Source organism: Bombina bombina, chromosome 3 (assembly GCF_027579735.1).
Source record: "Bombina bombina isolate aBomBom1 chromosome 3, aBomBom1.pri, whole genome shotgun sequence".
NCBI classification, from domain to species: domain Eukaryota; kingdom Metazoa; phylum Chordata; class Amphibia; order Anura; family Bombinatoridae; genus Bombina; species Bombina bombina.
Window position 1 is genome coordinate 994,378,630 of NC_069501.1, and position 15,164 is coordinate 994,393,793.

Sequence of the window (15,164 nt, forward strand, 5' to 3'; positions counted from 1 at the left end):
TCAAACTAGTCCATAATGCCTATCCGGTATGTTAGTGTCTCATTGAGGTCAGAGTATCTAGAGGTTGCTGAATTGGTTTAGCTTCACCTATCTTATATTTCATTCAGGTTCCTAAATAGGAATATGTCAGTGTACTTGATAGTGGTATATCAATAATATCTGGTATCTACTCAATATTACTAAAAGAACCTGAGATATATCAATTCCAGTGTGAGGTGGATCTGAATCTCAGATTACATTAACTTCCAGAATTACTCAATCAACTAGTGTGAACTTGTATTGTATTCAAACTAATAACAACCCTTCCATTATAACTTTAAACAACTACTGCCATATAAATCACGACTGAAATATCAGTAACATATGCTAGTTTAGATTCTATATTAGGCAGTTGTCAATATTCGTTTTGTATTGTGAGTTTGTAATGTCACCTTAAATAAATTGAGCTGATTCTTGCATAAACCGGACTATATACAGTATATATTGTGTGTTAAAGAGTATTTTCTTTAATCACGGTAAACTTATGTCGTCTTTATCAGACATCCACTATATTCAAATGCTGTATATGTATAGTAAGGTTAGGTCTGGCACAACCCAAGCTATATATAGTGTGTTTTGTACGTTAGAGAGTCTTTTAGTGGATCAGCTGGACAGTACTAGCCCGGTCCGCAGGCACAAATCTACAATCATTCACTAATCACTGAATTATTCAGGCACACATCATTATATCGCTCTTGAAAAGGTTAAATTATAAGTTTGACTAAGTCTGGCACAACCCAGGCTGCATATTATGTAACTGTTATAAGTTCTGTGAACCGCGGTGACTCCCCACAGCAAATGCTGAATCACACGAGCTGAGCAACACTCATTCAGCTAAGATTGAAAATCCTCTGTGAATAAACACAGAAAGTTAGCGTTTTATTGTCTATTATCCACTATATTCACAGGCTGTATAAGGTTAAGCTAAGTCTGGCACAACCCAGACTATGTATATTGTATATATTACGTTAAAGAGCCTTGTAGTGGATCAGCACGGCAGTTACTGCCCGGTAAGCAAATGCAAACTAACAGTCATTCATTGCTCTCAGGTTTCATCAGGCACGCACCACTGCTCACATTATAAGAACCTTAATATTCAAGTAAACATAGTTTTTTTCTTTTATGTTAAATTAAATTAAATAGCCAGAAGGCAACTAGTATCGTTATCGTACTAGGGTACAGATCATAGCCATACCACTAGAAAAACCCCCAAATCACTCAGTAATGATTTTGTGTATAAAGTGCAATCTTAGCGGCACATAGATATATGGTACTGGGCGGTTAAAAAGACACAAAAAAGATCGAGTGTGAAGGAATCAGCACTCTCCCCTGACGCGTTTCGCCCGATAGGGCTTTATCAAAGGCAGCGAGCCGCCGAATTTTTGGGGATTTAAACCCTGCAAACCGTAAGTCCCGCCCTTGCTCCACTCTGATTGAGTAAAAATCATGTATATGTATGTTGATTGACATTTCTATGGACCAATCATAAAATCAAATTTACGTACTTAGAGTCTATGCTGAGTTTGAAAGATAAATATCATGTAATAACCTAATAATAGCCTCTGAGTTATGGTGATATTGCCAAATAAAATTGTAATTATGGAAACTAATTGTGTAGCATCATTATTCAGCACTCAGAGTCAAATGTCCTCTATTTTGATGTATATATATTTTGATGTATTATTTATTTGTCTTTAAAGTCTATCGTTACCAGAAATCTTTTATCATTTAAATTAAATATCATGTTAGTCTTATACATAATAGTTCTATATAACACTGATGAGTTCATGTGCCATATGGGTATTAATATCCAAAATGCCTATCATAAGATACAGATTCATTTTATACTCTGTATAGTTGAGTCCTGTATGAGAACATACTAAAGTGACTATGGGTCTGTGCTGGAAATGGGGATCAGTGCCCAGTGCATATATATCGATGCTTCTAATAACTGAAATAAGTGTCTGTAAAGATTCACCTTGTGATGTGTAAATAAATAATATTTAAAAGTGTTTAAGAAAAAAAGGGGGGCGAAAATTTATAATTAATAATGCTTATCTTCAGTGAAGATCTAAGTGCAATCAAATAGGTTGAATACGAGGTACTTAGATAAAATCATTCTGTTCTTGCAGATGATTGTGTGTTAAATTTTTTTTTTTTATTTTTATTTAAAAAAACAAAACAAAAAAACTTGTGAATAAAACTCAAACTCAAAATAATAGTGTAGTGAAAAACAAGGAAGGGTGGATTATCAGTATAGTGGCGTAAAAACATAATCATGATTTATGCCACTCGGGTAGGTGAAGGACTCTAATGTGTAATATCATACCTTTATTGTTTTACTCACTTGCTCTTATGATGCAAATACTGTTAGCAATGTTTTCATTCCCAGAATTTATTGTTAACTGTTCTTTTAATGTTATCAGTTCATACTCAGGATATCTTCTCTTATATTCAAGAGTGTGTCCCGTATTGTTGCTGTTATAAATTATTGACAGAAAACTTCCTTCATTTTAAGTGAGATATAAGATACTCAGTATACACATTTTGTATTTTTGATTTTTATTAATATATCCATTTACTTAAATATTTAAGTTTATACTATGAACCCTAAAATTAAGATTAAGATGGATGTCTATTAGTTATGTTCCAGGATAGTTCTTCACCTCTGTATAAAATATTAATATGTTATTAAGTGCTAGATGGTATCACACATTTTCTTCTTTTTTTCTTTATTTTTTGGAACATTATTAATACATACATGTGGTTTTAAATCACTGCTTGTGTATAATCATGTATGTTTATTGTCATTTACAGATAGACATAGAGATTATTTTGTTCATTGAGACCCCAAGGTTGAACCGAGTTTAATAGGTAGATCCAACGGCTTTCAGACTTTAGTAGTGCCGTTTCCAAGTCTCCCCCTCGGAACCCCAGACTCACTTTCTCAATGCCCCAACACAGTAGATCTTTCTGGTTAGAATTATGATGTTTTAAGAAGTGTGCAGCTACACTAGTTAGGGTTTTAAGATCTTCTTTGTCTTTGGCAGCATTTTTGATGTTTCTGAGATGTTCAAGAAGCCTAATTCTCAGTTTCCTGGTAGTCATACCCACATAATACAAATTGCACGTACACTGTAGTACATATATAACGCTCTCAGTGTTACAGCTAATGTATCTCTTAATTTTGTGTTTCTTCCCAAATCTGTCCTCAATTTCAGTGGTATTTTTCATAAAACTGCAAGTACTGCAATTTCCACATTTGTGGGCTCCTGGATTGAAGGAAGAAATGGTCTTTTTCCTTTGAAAATGACTGCTTGTCACAATATCTTTAATGTTCTTAGTTCTCCTAAATCCAAATGACGGAGTTGTTCCCAATGTTGATTTCAGTAAAGGATCTGTCAGGAGAACATTCCAGTGTTTTTTAATTATGCTTATGATTTGAGGAGGTTTGGGAACTGGTCTTGTTTTGTCTTTTATACAGTAAGTTATTTCTTGGTGTTAATCGGACTTTCTGTTTGGCCTTTTTGATCAATCTTTTACTGTATCCTCTCTTCAGTAATCTTGCTTCCAAATCCAGTGCCCTTACTTCAAAGGTTTGAGTTTCTGAACAATTTCTGCGGAGCCTCAGGAATTCCCCTGTAGGTAGGCTTTTCATAGTGCCTGGTGCATGTGCACTGCTACTATGTAGCAGGCTGTTAGTGGCAGTAGGTTTCCTGAATAGATCAGTACTTATGACTCCGTCAGAGTTTTTACGAATAGTAATGTCCAAGAAATTAATCTGGACTAAACTCTCTTCATGTGTTAATTTGATGTTAAGTTGATTATTGTTCAGATGTGTAAGGAACTGTAATAATTCTGAATGCGTACCCTCCCAGATAAAGAAAATATCATCTATAAATCTAATCCATAATGGTATTAGATCTATGTATTTTTTTTTTCATCTGTGAATACAAATTCTGTTTCCCACCACCCGAGGAACAAATTGGCATATGTGGGTGCACATGTCGTGCCCATAGCTGTTCCTCGGGTTTGTAGAAAGAATTGACCGTCAAATGTGAAAAAATTGTAATTCAGAACCATTTCCAGTAATTTAAGAATAAAATGGTCATGTTCTATACCTTCTTCAGAATTTTTCTCCAAGAAATATTGAACAGCTTGAATACCTTGTCTATCGTTTATGGATGTATAGAGAGACTCAACATCCGTCGTTACTAACCATGTTGTTTCATTAAGTATCAGGTGTTCCAGTCTTTGTAAGACTTGCATGGTGTCTTGGACATAAGACTGTAATTCTTCTACATAAGATCGTAATCTGTGATCAATATATTCACTAGCTTTCTCTGTTAGGCATCCGATTGCTGATACTATCGGACGTCCTGGGGGTATTTCTGCATTTTTATGTATCTTGGGTAGCATGTAAAACGTAGCAATTTTGGGGTTGACCACCGTCAGAAATTTATTTTCCTTAATTGTAATTACTCCTTCATTATAAGCTTTATTTATTAGATTGGAGTAGATTTTCATATATCCTTCCATTGGATTAAATAGGAGTTTAGTATAGCAGGAATTGTCTTTTAATTGTTTTGCGGCTTCTTTTAAATACAATTCTAACGGCCATATCACAATGTTACCTCCCTTGTCAGATCCTCTTATTACAACTTGGTCCCATTCTTTCATCTCTTGAATGGCCAGATGTTCTTTATGAGTTATATTTTGTTGTGAAGGTAAAATAGGTAAAGAGGTGATATCTCGACAGACCAAGTTTTTGAAAACTTCAATCTGAGGGGCGTTAATGAATTTTGGTACAAAAGTAGATTTGTTGTTAAGTTTATCTCTCCATTTAGTAGGGGGCTGAGGTTCAGATTCTGTCAATAGATTCTCCAGATCTCTAAGGCTATTCAATTCTTCTTCAGACCAGCCATTTGGATTCGAATTTTGGGAGAAATGTTTTTTTAAAAGTAATTTTCTGATGAACAAATGAATATCCTTTATAGTTTCAAATTTGTCAACATTAGTCGAGGGGCAGAATGAGAGACCTTTTGAAAGTACAGACATGTGTTCAGCTTTCAATATTATATTTGATAAGTTTATTACTCTCAATGATTCAGACGAATCTGTGAGAAGGGACTGTGTTCCCTCCTCGGAGGTCGCCAGGGCCCTTGATTGTCTTTGTGTGCTCTCGCACGTGCTCTGGCTGGTTTTTTGTGTGCGCCCCCTACCTCTGCGTGTCCTCCTCCCTGTTCTCCTACATCTAAAAAATCCTTTCTTTTATTCCTACTAGAGGATCTAGGTGTAATCGTGGATGTAGGGTTGGGGGGGTCTTCATTACTGGATTGATAATTGCTAGAACTACCTTCCTCCCCATCAGTGTCGGATATGTCACTTTAAATTATGTTGACTTTGGGATTCCTGTTGCTATTCCTATAAAAGCCATTTTTCCGCCATTTATAGACTCTGTTGTTGTTAAAGTCACTAATGTCTCTGTTGAGTTTACCCTGTTTTACACTTTTAAGTTCAAGTTCATATTTGTCTAGTTCTTGTTGGTAAGACTTATATAGTTGGTTAAAGTCTTTATGCTGTTGGAATTTTTTGAGAGCCTCATTTTGTTCTTTAATTTTTGTCTCTAGTAAATCATACTCAGACTTATCGTGTTTCACTAGTATGCCCATCAATTTGGCAGAGCATTCTGATAGGGCCTCTTCCCATTCTGTTGTTAGAGCTGGATTTTTAAACTCAAAGGCTGGGAAGAGCTGAATTCTAAGCCCTCTAGGTATTAATTTTCTTTCAATATACTTCTCAAAAAAATGACGATTCCACCATACTTTGTCTTGGCGGTACATAGTTTTGTGGACATCTTTTAGGGCCCCATCTAGGGTAGTAGCTATAGTGACATTCCCTGTGGTGTTGTCTCCATCAAAGATCTCATTAAGATCTGCATTTCTCTTAGCTTGTCTGGTTTGTCTATCTAGATCAAATGTAGATTCCATGTTTATACGTGGAGTAGTTTGTGTGCTCTACTATTCTGAATTCTGGAAAACCAGATACCATAGAATTAACACACAAAAATGAATAGTGGCACTACTCGGGCTTTTCCTCATTAACTTTATTTACATATATATTAATATGGTTCATATATATTAACTGTGTCAGTCTGTAGAGGAAATGGTGCTTGTGCACAAAGTCAATCCAACCGAAATCCAACAGAAACTGGCAGTAGGACTGGGAGTTGAGCTTGACTCCATCCTCAACCCGAAAAGGCCCCACAAGCTCATCTTTGATGATACCAGCCCAAACCAGTACTCCACCTCCACCTTGCTGGCGTCTGAGTCGGACTGGAGCTCTCTGCCCTTTACCAATCCAGCCACGGGCCCATCCATCTGGCCCATCAAGACTCACTCTCATTTCATCAGTCCATAAAACCTTAGAAAAATCAGTCTTGAGATATTTCTTGGCCCAGTCTTGACGTTTCAACTTGTGTGTCTTGTTCAGTGGTGGTCGTCTTTCAGCCTTTCTTACCTTGGCCATGTCTCTGAGTATTGCACACCTTGTGCTTTTGGGCACTCCAGTGATGTTGCAGCTCTGAAATATGGCCAAACTGGTGGCAAGTTGCATCTTGGCAGCTGCACGCTTGACTTTTCTCAGTTCATGGGCAGTTATTTTGCGCCTTGGTTTTTCCACACGCTTCTTGCGACCCTGTTGACTATTTTGAATGAAACACTTGATTGTTCGATGATCACGCTTCAGAAGCTTTGCAATTTTAAGAGTGCTGCATCCCTCTGCAAGATATCTCACTATTTTTGACTTTTCTGAGCCTGTCAAGTCCTTCTTTTGACCCATTTTGCCAAAGGAAAGGAAGTTGCCTAATAATTATGCACACCTGATATAGGATGTTGATGTCATTAGACCACACCCCTTCTCATTACAGAGATGCACATCACCTAATATGCTTAATTGGTAGTAGGCTTTCGAGCCTATACAGCTTGGAGTAAGACAACATGCATAAAGAGGATGATGTGGTCAAAATACTCATTTGCCTAATAATTCTGCACTCCCTGTAGTGGTAGTGCATAAAGTTTAGATGAGCTCATTACTTTCATCAGATACCTTACTGTTCACTGACTTCTTCTTCTCATATAAACTAACTGGGACATTGAGTTCTCATCACAAATGTCATGAATGTTGCAGCAGTAATGTCACCAGTGCGGGATTAATGCAGGTGACAGTGTTGTTGTAGGAGAAACACTTCTTGAAGACTTTGATGCCAGAGAGGGCTACAACCTTAGCCTTACCCAGATCCCCAGCCTATTTCCTATCCCCAATCATTAAATTAATCCTAACACAATCCCTATCACTGTCTGTAACCTGGTCCCCAATCCCTATATTAGCCCACTCCTAATCCTCAAACCTAATCTCCGTTCCTAACCCTATCCCCACTCTCTAATCCCATGTCCTAACCCTACACCCAATCTCTAACCTAATATTAATCCCTAACCATAACTTTGTATTTACAATGTGTTACTGTCCCTTTAACTAAACATTTTGAAATATTACCTAAATGTAACATGACGTCTTTTGAACAATTATGACGTGTTTTGTTCTATTAGCATATACTAATGTAAAGCAAGCAGCCCATCTGTGTAATAAGTGCTGCTGCTTCACAAAAGACTGTAATCAGTGAGTCTGTGTAATAATATTTGTACCATGCTGCATGTCATCTGTCTGTAGCTAAGGATGTTGTCATAGACCGGATGTTTCTGTTTTTGGATGCTTTTAAGAATGATTTTTCTTTGAAAACATGATGAGCTGTTTACATAGAAAGAGGACGTAACAAATATTCCTGACATTGATGAACATTTTGTTTTACAGACAAGCAAGGGTGAATTCATATACTAAAGATAAAGAGGTTGTTTCTGATGCAGCTGTATAATGGAAACCATATGTCAATATGGAGTTAATATGATTCCAAATGCCCTTAATAGAGTGGAGAGAGAAAAACAGGAGTTATTTTATGTTGTTGTCTAGGTTATTTGCTTGCTGGTGTCTCAACCATTCAAAGGGTCATAGTACTTAAGATTTTTTATTTTAAAATATTCATATTTGCAGCCCAGTGTCATATTGTCTAACCAGTTTTAGTCTGTGGGAGCAATATCCTGTGATCTGCTGCTTGCTGGTTGTTAAAGGGACATAAAACCCAAATGTTTTCTTAATTCAGATAGAGCATACAATGTTGAACAACTTTCAAGTTTACTTCCATTATCAAATTTGCTTCATTCTCTTGGTATCCTTTATTGAAGGGACATCAGTGCACTACTGCGAGCTAGATTAACACATCAGGTGAGCCAATGACAAGGGGCATATATTTGCACTCACCAATCAGCAGCTAGCTCCCAGTATTGCGTTTCTGCCCCTTAACTAACCAAGGTATGGTTTTTAACAAAGAATAACAAGGGAATGAAGCAAAGTAGAAAACAGAAGTAAATTGGAAAATTGTTTGAAATTACATGTTCTATCTGAATCATGAAAGTTTAATTTTACATTTTGTCTTATTTTGAGGAGCCAATCCAATATCATTTTGCTAGAAAAATCTTCTATTATTTTGTAGTATCTTATATTATCATCTCTGCTGAAGCATGGTAGGTATGTGGCAGGGTTAGGCTTGTGAAGCCTACAGTGCAAACTTCCAATTCTCACAATTTGAAAACACATCATTATCAGACTTATATGAAAATGGACAACATTTTCATATAAAAACTACACTGTCACCACATCTCTCTTGATACTTCCTTTCTTGTCGAGAGCTGCAAGAGAATGACTGGGGGTGGCAGTTAGGGGAGGAGCTATATAGACAGCTCTGCTGTGGGTGTCCTCTTGCAGCTTCCTGTTGGGAAGGAGAATATCCCACAAGTAATGGAAGAACCCGTGGACTGGATACCCCTTTACAAGAGAAATATATATTTCTATGCTTGATTAATGGACTATGGGGACACAATCAACAGAGAAAATGTATAAATAGTTTGTGCATCTAAAGATGATTATAAGTGTACCTCAAGGCAGAACACAAAATGTTGCCTCTAATCATGGCCAACACCTGTAAATTCCACCTACATTTTTTTTTATTTCTAATTGATCAAATAGAAAGTGTTTTTAATTGTTGCATGATTTTGGGCTAGAATCAAGAACTGAGCAAGAAGTAAGAACTTGCAAATGAAAGTAGCTGCAACTTGTGTTATCTACAATAGCCTGATTCAAAAAGATCACACACTATACATCGATTTGCTCCTTTGAAACAATAGAGCTGCTTTATTCTTATACTGTCACTGTATAGAACAAGGTTTCCCTGTGCAGGATAAGTAACAAATAAGTAAATTCATTAATCAATACATTAATGAGTACCTGGAGGTACAAGCCTATCATGAGGATTATTAATGTTTTGTTTTTATCCACTGGTAAAATCTTTGGTTGAATCACACAGTTATTCCCATTCAATTAAGAACAATATTAACTTGATGCTTAACTGTAGCTAATATTTTTTATGCATTATGAGGTGTTAATTATTAATATATTCATCAATAAAAGAGATTTCAGGTCACTGCAAGTTGTATTAGAAACATAGAAGTTTTTTCCTCCATAGTTCAGTAGGCGGGAAATGTAATTTAAAGTGAATGTAACTTTTGATGCTAAAGTGCCCGTTTTTTAAAACTTTGATTAAAAACAGGGGCATTTCACTCCTGTTGTGAAAAAAACTTACCTTTTAATCTTCACAGCAGCTCCAGCTTCCTCCGCCCGTTTCAAAGCCTCTTCCTGGGTCTAAAATGAGGCATCCGGCTTCCTCCAATCACAGCGTTGAATCAGACACTGATTCCCCGGGGGGGGGGGGAAGCTGTGATTGGAGGATGACCTATCAATCATTTCTGACATCAGAAATGACTTGTGAGACCCGAGTAAGCTGGAGCTGCTGTGAAGATTAAAAGGTAAGTTTTTTTTCACAACAGGAGTGAAATGTAAATTTTGATGAATTAAAGTGCCCTTGTTTTTAATCGAAGTTTAAAAAACCGGGCACTTTAGCATCAAAATTTACATTCAATTTAAGTGTGTGACATTGACATTTCTTTTGTATGCAATAAAAATACAAAATATTCAGTGTATAGTTATTAAAAATAATCAACTAGGGGGTGGAGCCGGCCAAAGAAGAACATGACTGCCTTTAGTTAGAGCTCCGGCGTTCACTCTGAACTTTGTGGATAAAGGAGGCTTAGGGAGACCTCATGGGCAACTCAATGCTACACTTCGATTGAGTACCTAAGAAAGTACATGGAACAACTTTTTTGAGGCGCCGGGGAAGCACTGAGACCTACTAAGATCAGAGCAGCGGACTAGCAAGCACAGGCAATCATGCTACTGCAGTGAACAATCAATGAAACGGATCACCCGGGCCAGACTAAAGCTCCACAGGGACACCACTCAAAAGGTAAACTCACCACGAGTCATGCTAAAATCATCATTGTGGGTTGCGCCAGCACCACCGTGCCCATGTGGCATATTCACTTTATGAACGACAGTTATACTGACAAGATCCGGGAGAGCTGAGACCTGACACGGATATGTGACAGTGTCCAAACACTGCTACATAAACAAACAGCTTAAGTTAGTATAAGGTCTAGGAGGCTTCATTCCTTTTACCAATTACCACCAAACCAATTTCTTGACACGTAACTCTATTTTACTTATCCAACCTTATTTAAAATAAAAACATGGACACAGTTGTTATGGCGAAATATGGAAAGGTCATGATTTATTAATTACATTTTGCCATTTTTACCTTTAAGTTTTGTAGAGCAAAATTCAGCCATATCATAAATCAAATTTACACACCACAAAAATGCCACTGCATTAACAAGAATTTTGGGACCCACGTCTAGGGGGTGGGGGGGTGGACCACAAATACCTCCCTGGAGGGGCAGAAGGGGAAAGGAGAACCCACGGCATAGCCTGCCCCATAGATAGACCACCGGATCACCCCTCAGGGCTGAGCATGCTGCGGGATCCCCCATCCCCCCTATGCCCCGCCCACATGGTACCCGAACTTCACCGCCTGCTGGGATTCCCAAGTTTACTAGACAAAAACAGCTTCCGTCTTTTTATCCTCCAGCCAGCATAGACCGTCGGGTCACCTGCTGTCTTTTGGTTGTGCTGCGCTGTTCCCCTTGTGGAGGAGCATGGACGGTATTACTATGACTCGACCAAGTAGTCAACGTCCTGCCCCTATCTGTGCTGCTATTGTTCTCTTTCACATGACCTCTCCGGATTGTTGCATTGTCCTTCATTGTCTCTAGGGTGGGAAACAAGGAAAAAAACAAAGGTTAGTGACCACTTCCTGTTGTCTCCTTCCCTATATCCCCTTTGCTCCACTCCTCCCCTTCCCTTTTTCTTGTCCAATGGCCTCTCGCTGACCCCTGCCACTCCTCTCAGGTAACCCCTCTTGGCTACCCCCACTCTGGCACACCTAGCCAGCCTATTGTTCTTCCAGAAGCCCCTCACTTAGGCAGTTCCTCTCATATGCATTCAATACACTATTTTTATCCACACATACAGGCCATGAGACAGCTCTGGGTAGATTAGTCTCATACACTTCACAGGATCCTCAGAACTCCCCACTTTTTATAACCTATTACCCTCGGAAAACTAGGCATATTATTTTTATTCATTAGCATCACATACAAGAGGGACTCATTTCCAAAGGCACAGACAATGTCTTCCAGGAGACCACTTAAAACCGACAAAACTCCCAGAACACCAGGGGCCTCATCCATAAAAATAGACACCTATTTCAAGGCACTAGAGGCAGCAGCAGTCCCCTCTCCAGTTAGTGATCAGAATGAGACATCTGATAACACGGAAACTTTACCATCACAGCAGGGGACAATAATCCCATCACTAAAGCTGACCTGCTCCTTCTCCCTTTGAAAGAGGACTTTAAAACCTTTATGACCCAAGTAGGTAAATTGATCAGAGACAGCCTCACGGAGATGAGGAGAGAAGTTGTGGATCTGTGTCAGAGAGTGCTACAAATTGAAGAGCGTACAGACGAAATTACCTCTGAAATGGACACTATGGCCATAACGATTGAACAGCAGAACACAGCCATCATCTAACTACAAACTCAGATGGAAGATCTGAATAATAGAAACAGGCGACAAAACTTAAGGATTAGGGGTATACCCGAAAAGCATACAGCCCAGTCAGTTACCAACTTATCTGCAAAAATTCTTTTGCTTTATCCTGGATACTGAAGAAGCAGACTCAATACCAATGGACAGAGCACATAGGGCTCTCAGGCCCAGACCATCTACAAACGAACCACCTAGAGACACAATCATCAACTTCCACAGATTTACAGACAAGGAAAGGATACTTTCTGCCTCTAGAAAAAAGTCCCCCATTAAATTTGAGGACTCTGACTTACAGATTTATGCTGACCTTCCCCGATGACTCTAGCTAAAAGGAGGGAAACCAGATACTTATCCCTCCACCTAAAACATCTGGGCATTAATTATTGCTGGGGATTTCCTTTTTGCCTAAAAGTCAACAAGGACAACAAAATATTCATATATAAAGACCCTGAGGACATTGAGGACCTCTACCCCCAATTAAACATTCCTCTTCCCTCTCCACCTTCCTTAACAGCAAGAGATGACATATCCCCTACCCAAGCGGGCTCAAAACCAAAACCACAGCACATGGAATGGTCTCAAATCTCTAGGAAACACCAGAATCCTCCAGTAACTAAAACAAAGACCACGCAAGCTACAGCAAAACCTCCATGAGGACATTAAGTATCACTGTGTCAGGGTTTTTTCCCTGATCTGTTTGCCATGTGCTGCTGGCAGCCATTTTACTCACCTCTTTTGCTGACCCTGGTGCATACTGTGTGATGCTGCTCATTTCCTGCACTTCCTTTTATGGCCAAACTGGTGTCATCATTCATGTGAGACAGGATGCAGTCTCAGAATTGTGATGTCATCACTTATTATTCAAAGGGCCTCTGTTCAGTATGCTTTGCCCTTGCGTTGTCTCAGACCTGTTTGTGAGAGCTCCTGTGTATTACCTGGCTGTCTGACGTCCCTCCTGGTCCCTGATCCCTGGCTTGTTCCTGAGTCTGCTGTTCTCCTTGTTCCTGATTCCGGCTCCTCTGACTATTCGCTTTGGCTCCTGACTCGGCTCGTCTTACTACCAGTTCTGGTTTTGATTCCTGGCTTGTTATTTGACTTGTGAACTTTTTATTATTTTTTGCTATTAATAAAGGTGTGATTATTTTTGCACTTCTTGTCTCAGTCTGATTCCTGGCACCCTGACATTACACAAGAGCCATGAATCCTGATGGTGCTAATAATCCACCTTTACCTGCCATCACCGCTTGGATCAATTTGCACTAGCCCTGCAAACCCTGCTGACTCGCACTGCACATTTGGACCAAAGTGTCCCGCAAGTTATGGCTGCTCCTGTTTCAGCTGCTGCACCTAGTCCTACCAGGAGCATGTCCGGTTCTGCACCTCTACCTCAGCGATATGGAGGCGATCCTAATCAGTGCAGAGGGTTTTGAACCAGGTTGGCATTTACTTTGAGATGTTACCTCAGGTGTTTCCCTCTGACAGAGCTAAGGTGGGATTTCTCATCTCGTTACTCTCTGACACAGCTCTTGCCTGGGCTAATCCCTTGTGGGAGATTAATAAGCCTGTGATTACAAATTTGTGGCCTTCTTTCGAAGGGTATTTGATGTTCCCGCTCGCTCCTCCTCTGCTGCTAAATGACTCATGTCCATTCAGCAAGGTACAAGATCTGTTGTTCAGTATGCCATTGAGTTCTGTACGATTACCGCAGAGGTAGGTTGGAACAATGAAGCCCTTGTTGCCGCCTTCTTTCATGGGCTCTCTGATGCGATTAAAGACGAAGTTGCTGCCAGAGATTTACCAGAAGATCTCGAGGCATTGGTGTCTTTTTTATCCTAATTGACATCAGACTAAGTGAGAGGTCCTCTTTCAAGGAGCGCTTGAGGAAGCCTCCTATTTTTTTGTCTCCTACGTGTTCGTTCCCACCCATGCCTCCCTCTCCTCCCATGCCTCCTGGTCCAGAGTCAACAGGTACTGCTGAGCCAATGCAGTTGGGATTGACGTGTCTCTCCACGGCGGAGACGGCCTTTAGGAGGAGGGAGGGGCTCTGCCTCTATTGTGAGTTACAGGGTCACCTTTTGAAGTCTTGTCCTACACGGCCGGGAAACGCTCACACCTAAGGTCTTGTCGGGAGCAGACCTTGGGTGGTTTATCCTCGTCCCCGGAACCGCTAAAGGAGAAACCTTTGGTCACAGTTGTCCTTTCCTGGGTGGACTCCTGCATAGTCACCCAGGCTCTTGTTGACTCCAGTGCTGCGGGCTATTTCATTGACAGTGCTTTTGTATCAAAGCACTCCATTCCTATTTTGCCTTGGTCCATTCTGCTTGCTATTGAGGCCATTGATGGGAGGCCCCTTCAGCCCGCACTCGTTACTCACGAAACTGCTCCGTTATCCATGGCTGTTGGGGTTCTCCATTTTGAAACCCTCCAGTTCCAGGTAATAAACTCTCTGCATTTTCCGGTTATTCTGGGTTATCCCTGGCTCCAAAAGCACAATCCCAGTCTCGACTGGCGCAGGTCCGAAATTTTGTCGTGGTCTCCGCAATGTATTTCCACTTGTCTTCGGAAATTAGTTAAAGTCTTGTGCACGTCTTCAGTATCTCAATTGCCAGAGGAGTACCGAGAGTTCCTTGACATTTTTTACAAGGTGCTTGCCGGTACATTGCCTCCTCATCGGTCTTACGATTGTGCCATAGACCTGCAACCCGGAGCCATTCCTCCTCGGGGCCGGGTTTACCCTCTGTCTGTTGCGAAGAATTGTGCTATGGAGGAGTATGTTGCTGATGCTCTGTCACGGGGGATAATCCGCAAATCCTTCTCTCCTGCAGGGGCTGGCTTCTTCTTTGTGAAGAAAAAGGGTGGCGAGTTAAGGCCATGCATCGATTATAGGGGTCTTAATCGTCTTACCATTAAGAATGCTTACCCTATTCCGCTCATTACGGTACTCTTTGACCG